The sequence below is a fragment of the Microcaecilia unicolor genome, chromosome 5 (genome assembly GCF_901765095.1).
Source record: "Microcaecilia unicolor chromosome 5, aMicUni1.1, whole genome shotgun sequence".
Taxonomy (NCBI): domain Eukaryota; kingdom Metazoa; phylum Chordata; class Amphibia; order Gymnophiona; family Siphonopidae; genus Microcaecilia; species Microcaecilia unicolor.
Window position 1 is genome coordinate 327,494,693 of NC_044035.1, and position 18,327 is coordinate 327,513,019.

At 43.5% G+C, this 18,327-nt stretch overlaps 1 protein-coding gene across 1 annotated transcript in view; it reads right to left on the reverse strand.

Annotated features, from left to right (window-relative positions):
* The window catches only part of CDH5 (cadherin 5), an 84,035-nt gene extending 70,087 nt beyond the window's left edge, over positions 1 to 13,948 (reverse strand). Inside the window, exon 1 of the mRNA XM_030204491.1 lies at positions 13,818 to 13,948. The gene's annotated coding sequence lies outside the window, so the exon portion shown is untranslated. The remainder of the gene's footprint in view (positions 1 to 13,817) is intronic.
* Between the last annotated feature and the right edge of the window lie 4,379 nt (positions 13,949 to 18,327).

Here is an 18,327-nt window from a genome sequence, read left to right on the forward strand (position 1 = left end):
AAAATGTGGGATACAAAAGCAAGAAAATAAATATTTGTAGGCTCAATGTGGCTTACATAGTACTGGAGAAGCCTTTGCAGGCTCCGGTGTGAACAAATACAGGGTGATGTTGTGGTAAGATCAAGTTCATGTGGCACAGCCACATTAGGGAATCGGAGAACGGAAGAGTTGTGTTATGTCCATTACGTGCTTTAGTTTGGTTGTGTTGCAGGGATTAGGCATTTAAGTTGGATCGGTAGGGTATGCCTTTTTAAACAGGTTGGTTTTTAGTGATTTCCGGAAGTTTAGGTGGTCGTACGTCGTTTTCAAGGCTTTTGGTAATGCGTTCCACAGTTGTGTGCTTATGTAGGAAAAACTAGATGCGTAAGTTGTTTTGTATTTAAGTCCTTTTGCAGCTTGGGTAGTGCAGGTTTAGATAAGATCGTATTGATTCGGATGTATTTCTAACTGGTAAGTCGATCAAGTCTGTCATGTTTCTCCGTAGATGATTTCATGAACCAGGGTGCAGATTTTGAAGGCAATGCATTCTTTGATTGGGAGCCAGTGTAGTTTTTCGCGGAGGGGTTTTGCGCTTTCAAATTGTGTTTTACCAAATATAAGCCTAGCTGCCGTGTTTTGAGCGGTCTGAAGTTTCTTTAAGGTTTGTTCTTTACATCCCGCATAAATTCCATTGCAGTAATCTAAGTGGCTTAGTACCATTGATTGTAGCAGGTTGCGAAATGTTTTCCTTGGGAAGAATTGCTTCATGCGTTTGAGTTTCCACATTGAGTGGAACATTTTCTTTGTTGTGGATGCCACTTGGCTCTCTAGTGTTAAGTTACGGTCCATTGTAATGCTGAGGATTTTCAAGCTGTCTGAGATAGGAAGGGTGTGATCTGGGGTGTTGATACTTGTGGGGATGTCTGCGCTGTGTTAGGATGAGAGGATGAGACAATGGGTTTTTTCTTTATTTAGTTTTAGTTGAAAAGCATTTGCCCATGAATCCATGATGTTCAGGCCGAGATTGATTTCGTTGGTGATTTCTGTCAGTTTGGTTTTGTAAGGAATGTATATTGTGACATCTTCTGCATATATGAAAGGGTTAAGGCTATGGTTGGATAAGGACTTGGCAAGTGGGGTCATCATTAAGTTGAATAGGATCGGTGATAGTGGTGATCCTTGCGGTACTCCACAGTCTGCTTTCCATGGTGATGATATGTTTGAATTTGATTTTACTTGATATGTTCTTGTGGTTAGGAAGCCCTTGATCCAGTTAAGTATGTTTCCACCAATCCCAAACGTATCTAATAATCTTATTAATATATTATGGTTTACCATGTTGAATATATTATGGTTTACCATGTTGACATTAGACATGTCGAATTGGAGGAGAAGGATGTTTTTGCCTGTTGCTATTTCCTGCATGAATTTGGCTAGAAGAGTGAGTAATACTGTTTCCGTGCTGTGGAGGGGACGAAAGCCTGACTGTGATTCATGTAATATTGAGAATTTGTTTATGTAATCTGTAAGTTGTTTGGTTACCATGCTTTCCATCAGTTTGACCACCAACGGGATAGATGCTACTGGACGGTAGTTAGTGATTTCGTTTGTTTTTTTCTTGGTATCTTTTGGTATTGGGGTGAGTAGGATATTGCCATTTTCCTTAGGGAAGAGGCCTTGCTGAAGCATGTAATTTAGGTGGGATGTGATGTCTGCTATGAAGCGGTCAGGGGCGGATTTCATTAGGTAGCTGGGACAGGATCACAGAATACAAGAAATAAGGCTGTACATCAATTATATTTTTTAATCACATGATTAATCGCAATTAAAAAATTTAATTGTATGGTTATCAAATAAAGCGCCTACTCACATTTCCTCCTGTGCAGTGCAAAATATAGACAGCAGATGCAAATTCTCAAAACTGACATTTTCAATTAATATACTGAACATACTGGTGATTTTATTTTTCTAACCTTCTTATTCCCTGTCTCTGGTTCTGCTTCTCTGTGCCCTCAGCACAGTTCTGTGCTCTGAATTCTGCTTCATGGACCTCCTGTCTATTCACTATTTTTTTCCTCCTCCTTCATTTCCTGTCCTATATCTATCTTTCACGTTCAACTTTCTTCCATTTTTCTTCCTCCTTCTCTAGTTTCCATTGCTTTCCTTCCCTTTCCCTCCATCCATGGTCACCACCTCCTCCCTTCTCTCTTTCCTTCCCTTTCCCTTTTTATTTCCCTCTCTTCCATAGGTACCATCTTAAGGACATAATAGCCATACTGGGTCAGACCAATGATCCATCTAGCCCAGTATCCTGTTTCCGACAGTGGCCAATTCAGGTCACAAGTACCTGGCAGAAACCCAAATAGTGGCAACATTCCATACTACCAAACTCAGGGCAAGCATTGGCTTCCTCCATGTCTATCTCAATAGTGGACTATGGACTTTTCCTCTAGGAACTTATCCAAACCGTTTCAAAATCCAGATATGTTAACTGCCGCTACCACATCTTCTGGCAGTGAGTTCCAGAGCTTAACTATTCGTTGAGTGAAAAAATATTTCCTCCTATTTGTTGTAAAAGTATTTCCAAGTAACTTCATTGAGTGCACCCTAGTCTTTGTACTTTTTGACAGAGTGATAAATTGAATCACTTTTACCCGTTATACATCACTCAGGATTTTATAGACCTCAATCTTATCTCCCTTCAGCCGTCTCTTTTCCAAGCTAAAAGCCCTAACCTTTTTAGCCTTTCCTTATATGAAAGGAGTTCCATCCCCTTTCTCATTTAGGTTGCTTTTCTTTGAACGTTTTCTAATTCTGTTATATATTTTTTTGAGATACAGCGACTAGAATTGAACACAATACCCTGGAGCGATACAGAGGCATTATAGTATTCTTGGTCTTATTTACCATCCCTTTCCTAATAATTCCTAGCATCCTGTTTGCTTTTTTGGCCACCACCACTGCACTCTGCGCAGAAGATGTCAGTGTATTGTCTATAATAACACCAGATCTTTTTCTTAGGTGCTGACTTCCAAGGTGAACCCTAGCATATGGTAACAATGATTTGGATTATTCTTCCCAATTTACATCACTTTGCATTTGTCCTGCATTAAGTTTCATAGTATGCATGCGTTTTAAGAACGTTGAATAGTTTTGTGTCATCTGCAAATTAAATCACCTCACTTGTCGTACTGATTTCCTGATCATTTATAAATATGTTAAATAGCACCGGTCACAGTACGGATCACTGTGACACTCCACTATACACCCTCCTCCATTGAGAACATAAGAATAGCCATACTGGGTCAGACCAATGGTCTATCTAGCCCAGTATCCTGCTTCCAACAGTGTCCAATCCAGGACACAAGTACCTGGCAGAATCCCAATAGCAGCAACATTTCAGAACCCCAAAGACTAACCAGATTCCATGCTACTAATCCCAGGGCAAGCGGTGACTTCCCAATGTCTTTCTCAATAGCAGACTATGGACCTTTCCTCCAGAAACCTGTCCAAACCTTTTTAAACCCAGATACGCTACCTGTTCAGGCCTCTAAGACTTGTAGCTTCTAAGTCTTATATCCTGACGTATAACCTTGGTACACCAGTTCACACCTGAAGACTCTATCTCTCTGAAAGTCCTTTATTTGAATAACACAATGTTTACTCACAGTCAACTGTAGATCAGAGGTTCTGCCCCCAATGGCAAAGAGTCTCCGTGGTACTGAGAACAACATTAGCTCAGAGCTGGTTGAATGGAGTACAATATCTTTTTTAGTAAGATATATTCAAGGTAAAAACTAAGCACTCTAACAGAGGGTAACGCAGGAAAGGGTTCTGTACTGTCTAACAAATGGAGCCTAGCTCAGACTAAAGGGAACAGAAAAAGGGCACACTCTGACCCAGTGAGCAGGGGGAAAACCACCAATGGGAACAGAAACTGCCAACTAGCAACAGCATAACTAATCATATAACAGTTCTATGCAGACAGGCTAGTGAAATCAGCATTGCCTGATAACTACACCCCCCACAATGCAACGCTCATGTGACTCTGCAGTGAGAATGACAGAAAAAGTGTCACACCCACCCCAGAGCCACATTACAATCAGGGAAAGGCTGTCAGAGGACAGAACACTACCTACTGTTAGCACATCCTCCGACAACCAACTTACCAACCAGGAATACTAAAAGATCATCATCACATACATTCCTGAATCTCCATTACCCCAGCTGCAAAGGACTAAAATATAAACTAACATATGCATCCAGCTTCTCCTACATAGGCGCGCAACTGTGGAATGCATTACCAAAAGCCACAAAAACAATACATGACATAACTAATTTCCAAAAATTACTAAAATTCAACCTGTTCAATAAAGCATACTAGACAACAAAACTCATACCGGAACTGGACTAAACGGAACTCTCTATTCTTGAATGCCTAAGTTACTCAGTCACGATTGAACCTTAACGCATTACCATTTTATTTCTCCTCACGAAAATGAATTCTTTTTACTTGATTGCCTAATCTACTCTCCTGCTTATAATCGAATGAGAAAAATGCCCAAGTTCCGACCTAAATCGGGAGATGGACGTTTATCTCACAAAAACGAATAATGCGGTATAATCGAAAGCCGAACTTGGACGTTTTCAACTGCACTCCATCGCGGAAGCATACAAAGTTGATGGGGGCGTGTCGGAGTCGTGGTGTAATGGCGGGACTGGGGCATGGTTATCACCCGAACAGAGATGGGCGCCTTTCGCCAATAATGGAAAAAAGTATGCGTTTGTAGCTAGAATTTAGGGCACTTTTCCTGGACCCTGTTTTTTCACGAATAAGGCCCCAAAAAGTGCCCTAAATGACCAGATTACCACCAGAGGGAATCGGGGATGACCTCCCCTGACTCCCCCAGTGGTCACTAACCCCCTCCCACCACAAAAAATGATGTTTCACAACTTTTTATTTTTACCCTCAAATGTCATACCCACCTTCCTGGCAGCAGTATGCAGGTCACTGGAGCAGTTGTTAGGGGGTGCAGTGGACTTCAGGCCCATCCCCCCCACCTGTTACAATTGTGCTGCTTAATGCTTAGTCGTCCAACCCCCCCAAACCCACTGTACCCACATGAAGGTGCCCCCCTTCACCCCTTAGGGCTATAGTAATGGTGTAGACTTGTGGGCAGTGGGTTTTGAGGGGGATTTGGGGGGACTCAACACACAAGGGAAGGGTGCTATGCACCTGGGAGCAATTTTACCTTTTTTTTTGTTTTTGTAAAAGTGCCCCCTAGGGTGCCCGGTTGGTGTCCTGGCATGTGAGGGGGACCAGTGCACTACGAATCCTGGCCCCTCCCACGAACAAATGCCTTGGATTTATTCTTTTTGAGCTGGGCGCTTTCATTTTCCATTATCGCTGAAAAACAAAAACGCCCAGCTCACAAATTGTTGAATAAAACATGGAGGTCTATTTTTTTCGAAAATAAGGTTCGGTCCGCCCTTCACGGACCCGTTCTCGGAGATAAACGCCCATGGAGATAGACGTTTTCGTTCGATTATGCCCCTCTCTGTCATCTATGAACCTTAATGCAATATAACTCTGTATTTCTCCTTCCGGAAATGGCGATTGCTATTACGGAACAATGTAAGCCACATTGAGCCTGCAAATAGGTGGGAAAATGTGGGATACAAATGCAACAAACAAACAAACAAACAAACAAAATAAATAAATAAATAAATAAACTATTCTGTACAGGATGAAAGAGAATCTCAATAAAAAACCTAGGATATTTCCCCCTAAAACTCACCATGGGGGGGGGGGGGGGGGAATTCAGATGGTGTCATCAATTCAAGAACAGAAAACTCTTCTTCTTCTACCCAACACTTTGCACAATAACACAAAATGCTGCATAAAAACACACAAAAGCCTCTATCATAACAACACTAACTCCCAGGACTAAAACTGCAACAACCCTATCTATTAAAAGACAGCACTGTAACAAGGCAGCTCTATAAACTGGGCAGTAACATTTTAGTGTGTGTTACATGCATAAACGCTTATAATACTAGCACTTGTGTACATATGTGCGTACTTAACAAGTGTAAATGCCAGCATGCTATTCAGGCACTATTCCCCTCTTCTTACTCCCTTCCTCCAGACAGCCTTCTTCATTCTTACATAGTAACATAGTAAATGACGGCAGACAAAGGCCCAGGTATTCAGTGAAGGTCCATAGAGGTGCAGATCAGGAAGGAGCAGAGAGAAAGAGCTGCGAATGTTCCAGGGTTTTTACAATTTCTTGTTGGACCATAGGCTGAACTAAGGTGGGGTGTATTTGATCCAATGAAAACTAGTTCCATCTGGTTTTGAGATGGAGCATGGTAACTTGTCCCATGTTTTATGACATCATAAGAGTTTCTGTCTGAACGGTCCATCCAGTCTGCCCAACAAGATAAACTCATTTTACATGGTATGTGATATTTTATATGTATACCCGAGTTTGATTTGTCCTTGCCATTCTCAGGGTATAGACCGTAGAAGTCTGCCCAGCACTCTTCTTGTACTAAAAGTTCTGAAGCTAATGTCGAAGTCCCTTAAAATTTACACTCCGGCCCATCCATATCTATTCAGTTACGATCAGGGTGTAGACTGTAGAAGTCTGCCCAGCACCGCTTTTGCTTCCCAGTTACCAGCGTTGCCACCCAATCTCTACGTTAAGATTCCGTAGATTCATTCCTTTTAAACGGGATTCCTTTGTGTTTGTCCCCTCCTCCCACTTTTCCTCCATTGCACAGTGGTTACTTCTAGGGGTCATCAGCTCAATTTTGCAGCCAGATGCCGATAGGTCAGGAGTGGAGGGGGACTGCTCCCAATTCGTAACCCTAGATCGCCAGGGATTACCCCCAGATAAGCCCCGGGGATGCTTGGAGGGTGGGGGAGGGTTGAGGTGATATGATGGGGAGGGGCTTTAACAAGGGGGACAGAGCCTTCATTTTTCTGTAGTGATTTTGGGTGGAGGGTTGTTGCAGGGGAGGTTGGATCATGGGGATTGGATTGGTGGTGGGGGGGGGGGGAAGAATGACTGCACGTAACAACTCTTTTGGGGTGACATTAAGTGCATCCATGCCACTGGCAATTGTGACAGTTAGTATTTGGTACTAGCTGTCATAGCAGGCCCCTGTTACATCCATGCACTACCCCTAGCACAAGGTTTATACTGTGTTGGTAGTTTTAATGCACATTAGCCATTAGCGTGGGTTCATGCTAATGTCTAACGTAGAGTAAAACCTCTTTTATTAAGCTGGGCATGGGTAGCTGCAGGGGGGCAGGGGAGAGAGGAGGGTCGCTGGACATGGGTGGCTGGAGGGGGGGCAGGGGAGAGAGGAGGGTCGCTGGACATGGGTGGCTGGAGGGGGGCAGGGGAGAGAGGAGGGTCGCTGGACATGGGTGGCTGGAGGGGGGCAGGGGAGAGAGGAGGGTCGCTGAACATGGGTGGCTGGAGGGGGGCAGGGGAGAGAGGAGGGTCGCTGGACATGGGTGGCTGCAGGGGGGCGCTGGACATGGGTGGCTGGAGGGGGGCAGAGGAGAGAGGAGGTTCACTGGACATGGATGGCTGCAGTGGGCGCAGGGGGAGAGGAGGGTCGCTGGACTTGGGTGGCTGCAGGGGGGCAGGCGAGAGAGGAGGGTCGCTGGACATGGGTGGCTGGAGGGGAGGCAGTGGAGAGGGGAGGTTCACTGGACATGGGTGGCTGCAGGGGGGCAGAGGAGAGAGGAGGTTCGCTGGACATGGGTGGCTGCAGTGGGCACAGGGGAGAGGAGGGTCGCTGGACATGGGTGGCTGCAGGGGGCGCTGGACATGGGTGGCTGGAGGGGGGGCAGAGGAGAGAGGAGGTTCGCTGGACATGGATGGCTGCAGTGGGCGCAGGGGGAGAGGAGGGTCGCTGGACATGGGTGGCTGCAGGGGGAGAGGAGGGTCACTGGACATGGGTGGCTGCAGGGGAGCCGAAGAAAACCCTGCTAGCACCCGTTTCATTTGTGTCAGAAATGGGCCTTTTTTACTAGTTAGAAATAAAGGTCTAAATCAAATCATGATAGCTGGCCAGAATCTCCCCAAAGGAGAGGAGATCTGTGGCAGATGGAGTTGAGTCCCCAGTGAATAAAATGCTATACTCTGTTCAATAATCACAGTACAATTTCTATACATGAGTATTTTATGTATCTTGAAAATCTCCAAGCAAACATTGTACTTTACAGATTTCTTTTTTTTTTTGGCTTGATTATAAGTAACCTGGCAGATAAATTGCTGTCTTGCATCTGATCTACACTGGGCTCTGGGCTGATATGCCAAGGACCTATTACTGACTTTCATTATCTCTGCGTGATATCATTTATTCCACAAAAGCAAAGGGCTCTGTAAGACTGGGAACATTTGTAAACGCTGCAAATCCCCGGTTTTCATCTTAGCCCTTCATGAAGCTATGGTGTGTTGATAGGAGTAAATGACCATTGCTTTTAAACTGCAGAGCAGAGATACAGCTCTGAACATTTATATCCCAGCACCAAGATGACAATCGCAGGAGGTCAAACTGTTGTTGATTTACTTTTATAGCCTTTAATAAAAGAAACTAACACCAGTTAAGGATCCTTCCCAGATATTCTTGTTCTGTGCTACAGTTCTCAGCTTTTTCTTTATTTTTTACTTAGGGATTTAGTTCACAGCTTTCCAGCGGTAGCTCAAGGTGAGTTACATTCAAGTATAGTAGCAGTGCCGTAGCGAGGGCGGCTGACACCCGGGGCGGGTCGCCGCTGCGCACCCCCCCCCCCGGGTGCAGCACGGTGCCCCCCCTCTGGAGCGCACCCTCCCCCCCGGAGCGCATTCTTAATTGATTTAGAAGCTAAGAAGCAAGGGGCGGGAGGGCCGATCTGCCCCCGAGTCCACGTCGCTGGGAGCTGCGTCGGCTCCGTTGGTTCCTTGCTCTCTTTGCCTGTTCCGGGGCAGAGGGAGCAAGGAACCAACGGAGCCGACACCTCCCCAGCGGCGTGCACGCAGGGTGGACCGCCCCACCGCCCCCTTCCTACACCACTGTACAGTAGGCATTTTTTAAATTTTGTTTGTTTCATTTGTACCCCGCGCTTTCCCACTCATAGCAGGCTCTCCTGTTCCCTGAAGGACTTACAGTCTAAATTTATACCTGAGGTAATAGACGGTTAAATATTCACTAGCCAACCCTCATCTACTCATATACCTAAACCAACCCATACACCCACTTATCCACACCCCACCCACTCCACTATCACTTGCTGCCCATCCACTCACCCAAATACCTACTTACCCACTCACTATCCTAAACCTTCACCCACACCCACACCCTCCGACCCTCTGCCCCCACCTACCCTAAAAGCCCCCCAATGGCTCTGCCCATACATATCTTATCCAATGAAATTGTCCTCCTCCTTCAGCATCTATTCCTGTTGGCCACCATTTTATAAACTGCAGGGTTTTAGCTGAAGCCAGTGACTTTAGTTGAACAGTAGGATTTTTAAAACAGCAGCCAGCAGAAACCAATGTAAGAAGGAAGAGGGAAAAGACACCTTCCATTTTTATTTCTTCATTTAATGTACTGCCTACAAGCTTGAAAGCTACTGAAGAAGGAATGGAGGAGTGGCCTAATGGTTAGTGCAGTGGGCTTTGATACTGGTAGCACTATAGAAATAATTAGTAGTAGTAAGCAGTGTACAGTAAGTATTTTTCTGTCCTTGGAGGGCTTATGAACTAAGATGGTCCATTTACTAAAGGGTGCTAACTGATTTAGTATGTGCTAACAAATTTGTGTGCATAAGGTGCCATGCAGCCCATAGGTATACAATGGGATGGTGGATTAGGGATGTAGGTGAGTGGGTAGGGGAAAGAATGGGTAGATAGGTAAGTAGTGATTGCAAGTGAGTGAGTGGATGGGGTTGTAGGGTTCTCTGATCACATGTCACTCATGTTAAGGGGTCCAAGGTCTCAGGGACAGGGTCTCATTAGATGAGATGTTCCAGGGAATTTAGGTTTGGATCAAAGAGGCTCTGAAGTTAAAAGGAGGCAGTGCATGCAGATCTATCTCATGAATATTCATTATGGGTATCATAAAAACCTGACTGGCTGGGGTGCCTCCAGGACCAGTTCCCCGATGATCAATTCCCCGTAATGTTCCAAAACTGCCCCTAAAAAGAGCACCAGAACAACGTGGGGAATTAACTCCCCAATAATCAACGCTAATAACGCGCAAATTTAAGTGTGTTATTAGTGATGATCATCCTGGGGATGTGTGGGAGGATTGTACCTGAACATGCACTAGGGCACAATCCTCCCTCACATGTTTGACAGGTCCAGGCTGTCAATAGCCCAGACCTGTCAAACACCCTGGACACCCCTCTAAAATCAAGGCCTTGGTGGTCTAGTGCCCCCACAAGCTCCCACACCCCCCTGACATGAGGGCATGGGGGCTGGAGGTCCAGTGGATCTTCAGCACCCAATAACCATCTCACACCTAAAAAACACATCTACTAGTGATCCAAGTGTGCTGCCGAACCAACCCCTCACACTTCTTTGTGGTCTGTTGGCCAACCCTTCCCACGGTACCTCTGTTTTGGAGGTGGGAGTAGCAATCCCTCCTCTTTCAAACACCACCTTCAAAACGGTGGCTTCCTGTCCAGGGCTGCCGAGAGGGGGGGCAGGGGGGACAAAATTCCCCGGGCCTCCAAGGTGGGCCGGGTGCCGCAGTCCACGATCTCACCTGCCCTCGGCTCCATCGACCGTCCACCACCGGGCCAGGCCCCCCGCATTGAAATCATCACAGCGCCTCACCTGTCACCTCGCTCCGTGACTGAAAGCGCAGCCAGCAGCGACAGATCGTATTCTCTTTCCTTCGTGCCTTCCCTCCCTGTGTCCCGCCCTCATCTGATGTAATTTCCACGAGGGTGGGACACAGGGAGGGAAGGCCCAAAGGGAGGCGAATCCTATTTGCCACTGCTGGCTGCGCTTTCAGTCACGGAGCGAGGTGACAGGTGAGGCGCTGTGATGATTTCAATGCAGGATGAATATGTACAACTTAGGTAAAGTGCTTACACCAACCAGACAGGCAGATGATCAAAAGCCCTGCGCTGTTCCAAACAGCGCTCTAAAATAGCACTGGAACAGCGTGGGGCGCTATTAGACCTATGATCAGAGATAATGCATGCAAATTTAAGTAGCGCAATTATCTCTGATCATGGGGTAGAAGTGCGGGAGAATTGTGCCTGAGCATGCGCTCAGCACAATCCTCCCACACTTGTTTGACAGGTCTGGGCTGGAGATGCCCGTCTTTAAATCGGAAGATGGACGTCCTCAACTGCCCTGTTGCAGGGACGGCCAAATTTCAAGGGGGTGTCGGAGGTATAGCGATGGGGCAGTTGAGGACGTCCAAAATTTGGACGTTTCTGTGACGGGGCAGTAGAGGATGTCCAAATTTTGGACGTTTCTGCAATGGGCCTCTAGCGCCGGCGTTTGCTTTTGATCATCTGCCTGATAGAGCTGCTGCTGCAAATGTATGTGCCTTATAAGCATAAATTTGTGCCCCACCCAGACTCTACCTATGTGTATACTACCTCTAAAGTACATGCTATATAAGATATTTATATAAGTGCGTAGGCGTGTAATTGGCGTATAGGGCTAGATGCAGTAAATGTCGCCTAAAAAAAATCAGCGCTTAAGCGGTATTCTATGAGACACACCTAAATCTCAATGTGGTTTTTAGAATAGTGTTTAAGCATTATGGTCGTGCCTAAATGTAGGCGTGACTATTTGCACCAATGAAAATGTGGTATAGACACCCATGCCTAAATTTATGCGTGGAGCACCCTTATTCTGTAATTATGTATGTAACTCAAAACCACGCCCCTGTTCTGCTCCAAAGTGCCCATGATTCTCCAATTTCTGCTCCCTGTTTTTCAGGCTGCTTGTAAATTGTAGGTGCGGATCTAACTTTATGTGTGAAACAATTATATCTAATTAGTGCCAATAATTGCTTGTTAAAAAGCTAATTATTGGCACGAATCGGCTCGTTATTCAATTAAATTGCATGCACAAATCAGGATCATGCCTAAATTTGCACACGCAATTTTTGGTGACGTTTATAGAATCAGGAGAGTAGTCATGTATGTACACACATTTCCATGTATATATCATTATCTAATGACATACAAGCATTTCTTGTGTCTAAATGTATAGCTACTGGCAGTGTCCACATTCTATATATACTGAGTGCCACTGCCTATCTGTATAGTGGTGCTGAACATATGTATTATTTTAAATGCCATGGCTATCATTTTAACAAATCAGATCAGTGCCACCATTGAAAATTGACCTGTAAAAAGCTAACATGGAATGAAAAAAAAAAATCTTCATTAAAAGTCTGCACCTCCTGTACCTAATGTAACTTGCCTTGAGCTACAACCGGAAAAAGGCATGAGGCAAATACATATAAGTAAGTCTGACTTTTGATGCACTCTTATGACATTGGCCTGGAACTCCCAGTTCACCTTGGTTATGGGCTTCGGCATCTGTCTAGTTGTTAGAGGCGACAGAAGTAGCAGAGAAATATGCAAGAAGAAAGAAGAAACTAATGGAACGCGGGACCATCAATTTCTCATAGGGATACGCATTTCTCAGCATGCAATCGATTGTTAAAATGCCTTAAAAATTTAGCACTTTTACATAATTTATTTAACACAAATTAACCTATGAATTGATTTCCATGTAGAAAAAAAAAATATTATTAAAATGAATGTGTGAAAGAAAAGTGCAAAAATCAGAAAAAAGGCCAAACAAACTGAAAATGTTTGCCACGTGCATACCTATAATATCTTCTACGTAGACAACAGAAATCCTAGAGAGAGATTAATTGTTTCTTTTCTGGCCACTTCTAAATCCACTGCTAGATTACCTTATTTGAAGCATAGACATCCACATTATTTGATTTTATTGACCAGTAAACCCAGATGAAAACAAATGCCCAATTTACATTTTGCTCCCGGGTACACAGGGTGCTACAGCAACTTGACCACGATTACATAGACTTGGTGGTAGAGGAGAATTTTGAATTCCATTCCTAGCGCTTCTAGATCCAGATGTATTCTTGAGTCAGAGTTGACTCCTGGTGGCCACACAATGATGGACCCCCCCCCCCCCCACCATGATTTCCTGGCATTTCTCCTGGCTGATATTGATTTTTCCAGTTATTTGTGAACTTTGTCATATATCAGTATTATATATTAGACTCTTGGCTTAATATCCACTTCATTAAATGTGTGTGCTGATGCAACACGGTAGTATTTAATGTTTCTGCCAATATATTGTAATGGCAAGTTTGAGAAGTGCTGCAAAACGTGCAAAATTTCACAATTAAATCTTCAAAAAAATTACAAAATGTCAAAAATTACATTCAATTTGTTCTACTTAGCAAATTGTGAGAAGCAGGGATTATTTAATGTATGTCTATAAAGCACTGTGTATACCAGACAGCGCTATACAGATAACAATAAAAGTAATAATAATAATAATAATATTTAACATAATCATGTTTCTTAAACTTCTAAATGCAACACTTGCTTTTGTGAATTCTGTCATTTATAACTCAGTGAAACCTGTTCAGTGACACATTCTATTTAAAACCAAATTGAATCCCACTTTTCTGTAGTTACTGTATGTCTGCCAGAAACTCAAACCGTTTATCGTCGTCCTCACTCTTAATCTAAAGAAATTCCCTAAAAATTCTCAAAGTGAGCTTGAATAATCTAGTGCTACTTAAACCCTTCATTGACTTACCTGATTAGAAAGGGTCCGTGGTACTTGAATTACGTGTAGAAATGATCCAGTGATGTATAGAAATTATTCCCAAATTTTTTACCACTGTGCAAAGAGTAAAAGGAAAGAGTTTAAGAAATTCTGGGAGTGTACCACTTCCCAGAATGTCTAAGGTTGTCCAGCTGGGAACCAGCCTATTTCCCACCCTGCAGGCTTCCTGTTATTGTTTCATACTGTTGTGATGCCAACAGTTAGATAGGAGAGTGGAGGAAACCAGATAAACCGAGAAGAGTTCCACTGCTAGACTACCTTAAGATGGGCAGAAAGGAGTATGAAGCTGAATATCAGTGGCCTACATTAAGACAAAAATGCAGAAGTTGTTGAGAAAAAGTGACAGTCCTCCAGTAATACCTGGATTCTGGGGTGAATACTCGATAGCAATAAACTGGTCTTTCCGCAATGTGAGTCTTTTTTGTAACAGCGACCAGATTATTTCGTTGTTGAGCCTTCTTCTGTTTCCCACTTTTTGATTTTTGCATTCCTTCCGTGGGATTCTTGTGTTCAACCAGTTCGTGCTTTCGTTCTGCAGTATGCCCACAGTTTGTGACACAATTTAGAAATCTTTTGGTGGTACTCACTTTACCCTAAAAAGAGAGCTGTTTCCTTTCTATCACATTAAAGGTCCCTCATTCCTTGGGTTATGCTCAGGATATAAGCTTTCTTCTGGCTGGAACTGGCCTCATACGGCATCACTGAGTATATTTTCTTTTGTGTTGAATGATATATGTTTTCTGTATCTTAGACGATAGCCCCAAATGCTACACTTAGCTTGATCCGTGCCATCTTCCATCCACCTTACGAGGGTAATTTTATAAGGGGACCCCCAGTTTAAAAGAGCAAGTAGGCACCGACTTAGCTGCTATTTTGTAGACACATGGGTGCCTATGGGCTAGATCAGAGGTTTTCAACCCAGTCCTCGAGGCATATCCAGCCAGTTGAAAACCCTGACTGTCTGGGTGTGCCCCGAGGACTGGGTTGAAAACCTCTGGGCTAGATTCTATTTATGGAGCCTGAAAATTCCGTATGGAAAAAATACACCTATATCTTATAGAATATGCTTAAATTTATTGTTATCTGTATAGCGCTATCTGGTATATGCAGTGCTTTATAGACAAACATTAGATAATCCCTGCTTCTCACAATTTGCAAAGTAGAACAAATTGAATGTAATTTTTGACATTTTGTAATTTTTTTGAAGATGCAGTTGTGAAATTTTGCACGTTTTGCAGCACTTTCTTCTCAAACTTGCCATTACAATATATTGGCAGAAACATTAAATGCTACCGTGTTGCATCAGCACTGCCCGGTTAGCGCCGCGTGCCGGAAAATAAAAAATATTTTCCGGCACAAGTAGCGGACACGCGTCAAAAATGAAATTACCACCCGGGCTATGCAGTAGCCGGGCGGTAGTTTTAAACTGACAAAAGTAGGATGCGCGTATGCGTCTTATTAAAAGGGCCCCCAACTGTGGCATGTGAATATCAGTCTGAATATTTATCAGTTTATCTGACTGTATCACATATTTATGCATACTGTATATACAGCATTTGTGGTGGAGGACTATGAATTATATAACCTGTTAATATTTAGAACGAGCATCACAATGCATCTTGTAGTTAACAGCAGACTGTGTTTATGTTACTGTATAAATGTACATTTTCAGAACAATCAGTGGTACAGATGAATACCTCTTTCAAAATATCAAACCTTCAAAACATGAATTATTTGAGAAGTTTAAGCAGCTAATGAATGAACATTTTTCAAAGTCCACTTTTGCAAGAATGATGATAATGATATTTCTTATGGGGAAAATAAGCAGTTCCCCTAAAGAGGAGAGAAATGATGTTGGCTGGAGTTCTCCAGTAAGCTTTAACTGTTTTTTAAAGATACTGTTTAGTGAGATGATAATCAGTCTAAACCAACCAGCAGTGGTCCTTCCAGGCAATCTGCTGCCTGAGACAAGGCATCACTCCGCTGTTTCTATGTGTAAGTGCTGGTGACTACACATGTGACAATGGTTTTTGCCTCTACAGTTATATGTGTGGGTATTGTATTTTAGACAATTACGGGGTAGATATTCAATGAGGAAGCAGGAGAGGTGAAAGCTCGGCTCTTCAACCAGGACTTTAATGGAAGAAGTAACTAAGGGGCCCTTTAACTAAACCACACAAGCTTCTAAGCGTGCCCAACGTGCGTCAAAATGGAGTTACTGCTGGGTTACCACGTGGCTCTTGCGGTAATTTCATTTTTGGTGCGTGTCCAATACGCGCGTCCAAAAAATTATTTTTATTTTCGGATGCACGTATTGGGGTGCGCCAAGTGGCATTTGATGTGGTCATTACCGCCCGGTTACCGCATGAGACTTTACTGCTAGGTCAATGGCTGGCAGTAAGGTCTCAGACCCAAAATGGGCGCGTGGCAATTTTTATTTTGCTGCATGTCCATTTTTGTCAAAAATTTTTTAAAAGGCATTTTTTTGCAGGTGCGCCGAAAAATGATTCTGCGCACGCCCAAAACACGCGTCTACACTACCGCAGGCCATTTTTCAGCGCACCTTAGTAAAAGGACCCCTTACTTGTTAGTCTCACACACACACAAGGAGTGACACAGGCTGCACATACTGTAGCAGGACATGTTTATCCAGTCCTACCCTAGCTGAGATAATATTTAACCATCTCTCTGACCTCAAATGCAAATTTCTTTAAATTAGTCACCTTACTTTCTAACTCTTTTTACTCTCACCTAACTATATGTTCCATCTTTGCGTATACCCTTCACTATCAATTAAAATGTTCTATTACGTATTGTGTTGACATTGTAAGCAGTATACTATGCCATACTTTATATTGCTATTTGAATATTTTACTGCTGTAATTGCCTAATGCTCATGTTTGATCTATTCTTACTGTACACCGCCTTGATTGAATTCCTTCAAAAAGGTGGTAAATAAATCCTAATAAATAAATAAATGATAAATAATCCCACTCAGCAGACTGTCCCCGGATATTAAACAACACTGAACCACACAATGCTGGTAAATTTCTCCTCTGACTGTTGTGGTACTGTATGGTTAATGCTGGGGTGGTCCAGGGCACTAGGGTGGAGCTAGAGAGGAAATAGCAGTTTTACAGGTACTGGCCATTTTCAGAGCCAGCACCTGCATACAGAATCAGTTGACACGTGTAGACTGTGAAAAATTGGAACACTGGGCATCCAAATGGCAGATGAAATTTAATGTGGACAAATACAAAGTGATGCACATTGGAAAGAATAATCCGAATCACCTGATGCTAGGATCCACCTTGGGGGTCAGCACCCAAGAAAAAGATCTAGGTGTTGTTGTAGATAATACACTGAAATCTTCTGCTCAGTGTGTGGTGGTGGCCAAAAAAGCAAACAGGATGATAGGAATTATTAGAAAATGGATGGTAAACAGACCGAAAATACTATAATGCCTCTGTATTGCTCCATGGTGTGACTTCACCTTGAGTATTGAGTTCAATTGTGGTTGCCATGTCTCAAAAAAGATATAGCGAAATTAGAAGAGGTTCAAAGAATAATGATCAAAATGATAAAGGGGATGGAACTCCTCTCATATGAGGAAAGGCTAAAGAGGTTATGGCTCTTCAGCTTGGAAAAGAGACGGATGAGGGGAGATATGATTGAGGTCTACAAAATCCTGAGTGGTGTAGAATGAGTAGAAGTGAATCAATTTTTTCCTTGTTCCAAAAGTACAAAATCTAGGGGACACTCAAGGAAGTCATATGGAAATACTTTTAAAACAAATAGGAGGAACTATTTTTTCACGCAACGAATACTTAAGCTTTGCAACTCTTTGCCGGAGGATGTAGTAACAGCGGTTAGTGTATCTGGGTTTAAAAACGTTTTGGACAAGTTTATGGAGCAAAAGTCCATAGTCTACCATTGAGACAGACATGGGGAAGCTACTGCTTGCCCTGGGATTGGTAGCATGGAATGTTGCTACTTTTTGGGTTTCTGCCAGGTACTTGTGACCTGGATTGGCCACTGTTGGAAACAGGATACTGGAAAAGATGGACCATTGATCTAACCCAGTATGGCTATTCTTATGTTCTTATGTAAATATACACACATAAGAAAATCACTCATGGTGAAGCACACTTTTCAAAATTACCCCACAAAAATTACATTAAACTGATCAAAATATAGTAACATAGTAACATAGTAGATGACGGCAGAAAAAGACCTGCATGGTCCATCCAGTCTGCCCAACAAGATAAACTCATATGTGTATACCTTACCTTGATTTGTACCTGCCTTTTTCAGGGCACAGACCGTACAAGTCTGCCCAGCAGTATTTCCCGCCTCCCAACCACCAGTCCCGCCTCCCATCACCGGCTCTGGCACAGACCGTATAAGTCTGCCCTCCACTATCCTCGCCTCCCAACCACCAACCTCTCTTCCCCCACCTGCTCCGCCACCCAATTTTGGC